The 9,253-nt window shown below is 34.7% G+C and overlaps 1 long non-coding RNA gene across 1 annotated transcript in view; it reads right to left on the minus strand.

Annotated features, from left to right (window-relative positions):
• LOC112605269 overlaps positions 1 to 2,470 on the minus strand; it is a 557,341-nt gene extending 554,871 nt beyond the window's left edge. Inside the window, exon 1 of the long non-coding RNA XR_003115386.1 lies at positions 2,127 to 2,470. This is a non-coding gene — a long non-coding RNA (uncharacterized LOC112605269). The remainder of the gene's footprint in view (positions 1 to 2,126) is intronic.
• Positions 2,471 to 9,253: the final 6,783 nt, after the last annotated feature.

Below are 9,253 nucleotides of genomic sequence, written 5' to 3' on the forward strand. Positions count from 1 at the left end.
AAATGTTAAAAAACAATACTATGTTAAAGAATAAATACATTATTATGGATATATAGATGCTTAAAACACACAGAAATTGATTTCCTTTAGAGAGAGAGGAATGAATAAATATTAATTCAAACTATGTTACAAATGGGGGTACAAAGTATGTTTTAAATACAGTTGTATCTGTGTCAGTTTATTAGCTGATGGAAAATGTAAAGAAAATATGGCAGAAGACTTAGTGGTACATGTTCATTACATTAGTTTAACTTGTTTATGATTTTATTGAATTTATATTTATTTATTTATTTAAGACAAAGTCTCACTCTGTCGCCCAGGTTGGAGTGCAGTGGCACGATCTCGGCTCACTGCAAGCTCCACCTCCTGGGTTCGCGCCATTCTCCTGCTTCAGCCTCCAGAGTAGCTGGGACTACAGGTGTCCGCCACTATGCCCGGCTAATTTTTATTTTTATTTTTTGTATTTTTTGTAGAGACGGGGTTTCACCGTGTTAGCCAGGATGGTCTCGATCTCTTGACCTTGTGATCTGCCCACCTCGGCCTCCCAAAGTGCTGGGATTACAGGCGTGAGGCACCACATCCAGCCCTATTTATTTATTTTTTGAGAAAGAGTTTCGCTTTTGTCACCCAGGCTGGAGTGCAGTGGTGCAATATCGGCTCACTCACTACAACCTCCGCTTCCTGAGTTCAAGCCATTCTCCTGCCTCAGCCTCCCAAGTAGCCAGGATTACAGGCATGTGCTGCCGTGCTCGGCTAATTTTGTATTTTTAGTAGAGATGGGGTTTTACCATGTCAGGCTGGTCACGAACTCCTGACCTCAAGCGATCCACCTACCTCAGCCTCCCAAAGTGCTGGGATTACAGGAATGAGCCACTGCTCCCAGCCACTTTTTTGTTATTCTGGAAGAATAATATTTACAAAATTTTGCTAGCCAATATTTATTTAGAAGTTCAAAAATTAAATTAGAATGCACAATTATGGAGATAGAACTTCATGGAATGGTGTGGGGACAGTGGAGAAACAGAATAAATTCAGTCAAGCTTCAGTGAAAGTGAGAAGTTTTTTTTTTTAATTATTATTCCCTACTGGTTTTTTTCCCTGAATTGGGGAAACAATCTCTGCCAATCAGATAAACAGATAGATAGCTAATTCTATCTGCTGTACTTCTACTAGTCTGATATCTTTCTGCTCAAATAGTATTTTTCATATTTGAGAAGGGAATATTTTAAGAGAGTAAGTCAATATGAAGTAAGTGGCATGGAGAATAACTGGCACTGATGTAAGCAATATTTAACAACTTCAGTCATTTTTATATCATCTTAACTAGGTAGTGTACCTGCACACCACTGTGTTACTGTTACTTATTTAAATCCACTTGTTCCTCAATTTGTTAAAAATTACTAAGAATTATATATCATTTCATTTAAAGAAATTCCCAGTTGAGCTCGGTGGCTCACTCTTGTAATCCCAGCACTTTGGGAGACCAAGGTGGGAGGATCTTTTGAGGTCGGGAGTTTGAGACCTGCCTAGCCAACATGGTGAAACCCTGTCTCCACTAAAAATACAAAAAAATTAGCAGGATGTGTTGGCGCATGCCTGTAATCCCAGCTAATTGGGAGGCTGAGGCAGGAGAATCCCTTCAACCCAGGAGGCGGAGGTTGCAGTGAGCCAAGATAGTACCTCTGCATTCCAGCCGGGGTGACAGTCTTAAAAAAAAAATTCCCATATCACTTGCCAAATTAAATGTAAAATAATGAAATTTAAAATAGAATATCAAATCATCATTTAATTAAATTAAAGACATATTAAAATGAGATTGATTATAAAACGAAAGTCTTGACCTAGTTTGCGAAGATATATTATCTGTAAATAATTTTAAAGAAAAGCATGAGGCTGAAAACAGTCAAAATAATTGATAATTGCTTGATGTCACCTAGTTAAAAATTAGAAATTATAATGCAAAAATTTAATTCTGTCCTATAGTTATGATGCTCTGTATCTTGAGATTTTCAACTCATAGATACATAGTCATGAATGGTCAAAATTGTTTAACTGTGATTTCTCCTAGGATAGGTTATTATGCATAAATTTCTTAGTAAAACAGAAATTGTGTGTAACCAACTCACCTCAAAAATTCATCTGAACAAGCTTCAGATTCCATCTGTCATCTGATTAGTTCTTATCGGGTAATGCTGAGAGAGCAATGGCAAAGTTCCTCAACTACACACCAACACTAATTCGTTTGGGAAAATAGGACTTTTAAATGGCTTACTAAAGCCATTTAAAAATCTCTTCCTGAAGTTCAAAATATTTTTAGTGAGTTCTTAGATGAAACTATAAATCCAATTACAAAAGTCTACACGTATTTCACCAATTTTTTAATCATCAAGTTAAATTTTCTGATATAAATGTGTCTCTAAAGATAAGTGAATTAACGAAGTCTGCTAACATGCAAAGCTAAACAAAGGATGTGTGTACTATCTCTGAAACAAAAGTCTTGTTCAGAAGACCGTAGATTCTTTGAATAATGTAGGAAGAAAAGGTTAGTGTAGAAAAGGCCATAAATAAGCATCACTGTAAAACGAGTTGTTTATGGTCTAACAGAAAGAGAGATAAAGAGACAATGAGGGACATAGGGAGAAAGAGAGAGAATAAAAATTGAATGGCCTGTTATTATATCATTTACACATTTCTTCATGCAGTGTATGTGGGGAAGTGGACTTTCACGTGTGTATATTTGAGTCCATTCTGCACCCAAAGCAGCAAAACTGAAGTAACTGGGATTTGAGGAACAATACTCACATTAGACTCACTATGGCTTTAGCATCCTGTGTGCATTTTCTAAAACATAGTTTCTAGGCTGAGTTTCATTTGTTTCCAAATAAGTAAGTTAGCAACCAGTTTGAAAATGATCTTTTTCAGTTATAGGTATAGGACAAGTTTACAGACTTTCTTGTTTAGAAATTGGAAATTCTTGGGCAACTACTACCTGATAAATGTCAAATGACTGACTGAATTTATTTATTTGTCTTATCAACAGTTGTCAGTGAAGAGTATTAGCTTTGTTACTAGGTGTAATCATTGATAAATCAAGATTCTGACAATGTCTATAATTCTATAACTTACCATATAGTTTAACTTACATCAAACATTGTGCATATTTTGCTACTGATTATATGTTTACCATTAAAATAACTCCAGTAAATTTTAAAAAGTATCTTCACAATTACTTTTGTGGCTCCAATGTTTTTTGCTTTTTGTCTTTTTAAAAGGCTTTTTGCCTTTTTAAAATTTTTATAGATTCAGGGGGTATACACGTGAGTGTATTATGTGCATGTATAGTATGTTATGTGCATATATAGTGTGTTACGTGCATGTTATATGCACTATATTGCATAATAGTGAGGTTTAGACTTTGAGTTACCCATCACCCCAATTAGTAAACATTGTACCCAACAGGTAATTTTTCAAACCTCAACTGTCTCCCACCCTCCCTGCTTTTGGAGTTCCCAGGGTATATTATTTTCATTTTTATGTCCATCTTTACCTATTGTTTACTTCCCACTTATAAGTGAGAACATGCAGTATTTGATTTTCTTTTTCTGAGTTATTTCACTTGAGCTAAGGGCCTCCAGCTCCATCTATATTGCTGCAAAAGACATTATTTCATTTCTTTTTATGGATGTGCTGTGTCCCATGGTGTATATATGGCACATTTTCTTTATCCAATTATTTGTTGATGAATCACGCAAGTTGATTCCACAATTTTGCTATTGTGAGTAGTGCTACAACAAACATACAAGGGCAGTTGTATTTTGGATAAAATGATTTCTTTTCCTTTTGGTAGATATCCAATAGTAGGATTGCTGGGTAAAATGGTGATTCTATTTTCAGTTATTTGAGAAATCTCCATAGTAGTTTTTATAGAGGTTTAACTAAATTACATACTCACCAACAGTGTATAAAGCATTTCCTTTTCTCCATATCCCTGCCAATGTCTGTTGTTTTTTGACTTTTTAATAATAGCCAATCTGATTGATGTGAGATGATATTATACTGTGGTTTTAATTTGCAATTCTCTGATGATTAGTGATGTTGAGCATTTTTTCATATGTTGGTTGGCCATTTGTATCTTCTTTTGAGAAATGTCTATTCATGTCCTTTGGCCAGATTTTAAAGGGGTTGTTTGATTTTTCCTCATTGACTTGTTTGAATTCCTTGTAAATTCTGCAAGTTAGTCCTTTGTAGGATGCAGAGTTGGCAAATATTTTCTCACATTCTGTAGGCTGTCTGTTTATTTTATTTCTTTATCTGTGCAGAAGATTTTTAGTGTAATTAAATCCCATTTGTTTATTTTTGCATTTGTTGCATTTGCTTTTGAGATTTAAATCATAAATTCCTTGCATCGGCCAATGTCCAGAAAAGTTTTTCCTAAGTTTTCTTCTTGTATTTTTGTAGTTTCAGGGCTTATGTTTAAGTCTTTAATTCATCTACAGTTAATTTTTGTATAACGTAAAAGGTATGAGTCCAGTTTCATTGTTCTGCATATGACTATCCAATTTTCCCAGTGCCATTTATTGGGTAAGGTATGTTTTCCTTATTGTGTTCCTATCAACTTTGTTGAAGAACAGTTAACTATGGGTAGGTGTCTTTATTTCAGGGTTCTGTATTGTATTCCACTGATCTGTGTCTATTTTTGTACCAGTGCCATGCTATTTTGGTTACAATAGCCTTGTAGTATAGTTTGAAATCATGTAATGTGATGCCTCTGGCTTTGTTCTTTTGCTTAGGATTGCTTTGGCTATTTGGGCTTTTCTTCTTATTCCATATAAATTTTAGGATTATTTTTGTTAATTCTGTGAAAAATGACAATTGATAATTTAATAAGAATTGTGTTGAATCTGTATATTGCTTTGGGCAGTATGGTCATTTTAATGACATTGATTCTTCCAATCCATGAGCATGGGGTGTTTTTTTCCTTTGTGTCATCTATGATTTATTTTATCAGTGTTTGCTAGTTCTCCTTCTAGAGATCTTTCACCTCCTTGATTAAATGTATTCCTAGGTATTCCATTTTTTTGTGATTATTGTGAATGGGATTGAATTCTTAGTTTGGTTCTCAGGTTGAATGTTATTGGTATACAGAAATGTTACTGATTTTTGTAGACTGATTTTATGTCCTTATTAAATACAGGAGTGTAAATGATAATTATTTCCTATTCTAATTCTCCCTGCATATTTATTTTTATGATTACTGAATGTTTATTATTTCTAAAAACAGGTTTTGCAAAATCATTCTTTGCTTTATTTTTTGGCTTTGAAATTCCATCACAAATGGAAAGATTTACGGATGATTCTTTATAGATGAGTGAAAATAAAATAGACCTACTCTCTTTGCCAGCTCCCTAAAGATCAAATATATAATGTTAGTGTAAATTTTTAGGCAGTTATTTGCTGAGTACCAAAATACTGCTAAGTTATTCACTAAATTGGTATTCATATATATACAAAGATTATAGGAGTATTTTCTTAAAACTGCCATGAGTATTTAAATTCAATGCCTTTGTGATTTTAAAATTCTGTTTTTAAGCACAGCCTAACAATACTTCAAAAACCATCATTGTCACTATGACAGCCACAAAACAAAGTCTCACTTACTTTTATTTACTATATATGCTTTCACAAACTTGATTTAAATAATGGTTCTTTCTAAAATTGGTCTTTAGACATCACTAAAAAGAATATATAGAAAAAAAGGTGTATAGAAATTTAGTTGTCAAAAATATATATATGAGATCCATATTATCTATGTCATTCATACTTCCAGATATCTATAGAAGATGTAGGCAACATATTAGCCCCAAGTAAAGCATTGAGTTAATGATAATTAATCACATTTGTTTTACTTTTATAGATTTGGACCAATTTAGAGATACAATACATACTTTAATTTGATTTTTATTTTTCCTATCTATCTATCTATCTATCTACCTGCATACCTACTGATTGAAAGGGTAGTTCTTTCCAATGTTCTCATATTTCAGATAAAGGGATTCCACTAAAGCTGTGGTCCTTGTCATTAATTGCACATTGAAATAACCTGGAGAGCTTAAAAATCTGTTTCCTCCGGAGATTCTGATTTGTCTGGTCAGGTCTCCAGGCACCTCTATTATGCTTCCTAGATAGAGAATCACTGCACTAGAGCAACCCTTCAAGCTTCTTATGCTACTACTTCACTCTCTTTTAATGAAAAAAAAAGAAAAGAAAAGCCATAGAAGACTCTTTTCTCTAATTCCCTTTCTGGATGTTACTGTCTTTGCTTAAATATGCCTAATAATGGTAAATGGTAAAGGTAAATTATAAAGTCCCATATAATAATACAAAATAGAAAGGTGTTAAAGGGAAGTGGCTGATAGCTAACAACACATGCAGGGTCATTTCCACTTCCCTAAACAAAACCATTTTTTGACAGAAATGTAAACCATGACCAGAGAGTCAAACAAGGTGGGATTGGGTAATTTTTGAGGTGCAGAAAGAGAGACAGAGAGAGGGAAGTATTATGAATGAGATATTAAGAGAGTAAAGGAAAAGCTTCTGTACCAGGAAATATATTTACACTGCAATAAATATGTAGTCCGTAACACAGGAACCTGTGGCTCTTTTGTGAGGACTTTGGCCCTGAAGTAGTAATTCAAGCTGTAAGGGAGCCATGAAATACTAAATAACTTCAATTTTGTGCCTGTATTTTATGAGATCATCAAACACTTCAAGTAAATTACAACTTTAAAATCAATTTCTCTCTTCAGCCGATTATCTATTATCCTGTATGATTGAAGCTTGCATCTCTTAACTGGTGTATTATCCAAAGCAAAGTCAAACCCAAAGTTCTTATTTAATGACAGCACTTCAGCACTTTGAAGAAATAGAAAATACAAATGCTAATCTATATACAGCACTTTGTTCTATAGTGCTGGGCTTTTTATATTTATGTGGAGAAAGTAATTGGAAATGAAAGAAAACAGTGAGCTTGAAGTATAGGAAATGGCCTAGGTACAGAAATTGGGGACTTCCTCTGCCATGTACTAGCTACCTTATATGGACAAGTCAATTAACCTCCTTGAACTGATTTCTTCTCAGTTACAAAATGGGAATAAGGCCGGGCGCGGTGGCTCAAGCCTGTAATCCCAGCACTTTGGGAGGCCGAGGCGGGTGGATCACGAGGTCAGGAGATCGAGACCATCCTGGCTAACATGGTGAAACCCCGTCTCTACTAAAAATACAAAAAACTAGCCGGGCGTGGTGGCGGGCGCCTGTAGTCCCAGCTACTCGGAGGCTGAGGCAGGAGAATGGCGTGAACCTGGGAGGCGGAGCTTGCAGTGAGCCGAGATCGCGCCACTGCACTCCAGCCTGGGTGACACAGCGCGAGACTCCGTCTCAAAAAAAAAAAAAAAACAAAATGGGAATAAGATACAATATCTATGGAAGTATTTAAATACAGATAGATAGAGACAAGTAATTACTATGTTACTATATTTTTTTCATTATGTGTATATAGAATGGACTAGCTTCAAGAACCAGGATAAGGAAGATAGTAAAACATAAAAATATATGATATACATATGAAGGTATTTAATAAACTATAAGGTAGAATGCTATGAATATGAATGTTAGCTGTAGAAAGAATTAGAAGTGTCAAGAAAATTGGAGGATTACAGTGAAGTAAGAATATTCTGTGGTTAGGATTTGATAGTCATGAACTATTCAAAGGGGCATTTAAAGTCTAGAATGGGCGTGGTGTAACTCGAGGGAGTGTTAACAGGTGCTAAGCACTGTAATTCATGTTTCCTGAGTGACAGACAGTGCCCTGCAGGCAAAGGTAGATGTTGAAAGTTTTAGGATAAATAATATTAGCTGTGATAAAATGGACTTTTTGAAAGAAGGCTATTAAGAATGGTCTCTTAGGAATCTGTGACATTTTTCTCTACAGGCCCTAGGGATTAAAGAAAAGAACACCATTCCATCAATTAGAATGACAGCAAATAACAATTTTAAGAGATGTTTTGAGGAATCAACACTTTTGTTGCCCTGTGGAGAGGAGATAGGATTTGAAACTATTAATTGGAAATTAGATCCAAAAACTTAAATAAGATATGAAAACTAGAAACATCAATTCATTTATTTTTAGATTCAACATTTTTGGCAAATAATGCAAGGTAAAGCAAATGAGAACCTAATATTATTAATATTGACTAATATGAATACATCATAAATACTATTTTAAATATTTTGCCAGGATTTTACCATCTTATTACCTTTTTCCCCTTGTTTTCCTTGTTCTTTTCACAATATGAAAACCAAAGGCAGTAATATTAAGACCATTAATATGATAGTTTTATTTAGATGAAAATTCCAATCTTCTTCCATAAATGCCTAACTTTTGAAATAATTGATGATATGTGTTGACCTCATTTTCCTCTAGCTTATAGTACAACTTTCTTTGTTAATATTGGTTGGAAATGTATCCCTCAGTTGTTAACAAAACCTTTAGAGTACCAAATTGTTCCTTGCTAGTTATTCTGTGTTTTGACAACTTGACACTCCCTTAAAACTTTTTAAAGGAAATTTTTCATGTTGTGAAAATTTTCTTTTTGTGTTTTTTAAAAGCTATTTTTCTTCTTCAGTGGTTGAAAGAAAAAGAGGAGTTGCCTATGGTTCTGTCGTTAGTATTAATTAGAAAATATTGATGAAGGCATTATGTATTGTTCAAGGGAGATTATTTCTTTTTCTTTTTTTTTTTTTTTTTTTTTTTTTTTTGAGACAGAGTCTCGCTCTGTCACCCAGGCTGGAGTGCAGTGGCCAGATCTGGGCTCACTGCAAGCTCTGCCTCCCAGGTTTACGCCATTCTCCTGCCTCAGCCTCCCGAGTAGCTGGGACTACAGGTGCCTGCCACCACGCCCAGCTAGTTTTTTGTTTGTTTGTTTGTTTGTTTGTTTTTGGGTTTTTTTTTTTAGTAGAGATGTGGTTTTACTGTGTTAGCCACGATGGTCTCGATCTCCTGACCTCATGATCCGCCCATCTCGGCCTCCCAAAGTGCTTTAATTACAGGCTTGAGCCACCGCGCCTGGCCAAGGGAGATTAATTCAACATAATTTCAAATAAAATGTTGAATTCAGTGAACTCAGGGGATACTCTCAATGTTTAATTGAATTCTTCAGTGCTTGCAAGAATATGATCATAAAGGTGGAATGAGTCA

The sequence above is a fragment of the Theropithecus gelada genome, chromosome 13 (genome assembly GCF_003255815.1).
Source record: "Theropithecus gelada isolate Dixy chromosome 13, Tgel_1.0, whole genome shotgun sequence".
NCBI classification, from domain to species: domain Eukaryota; kingdom Metazoa; phylum Chordata; class Mammalia; order Primates; family Cercopithecidae; genus Theropithecus; species Theropithecus gelada.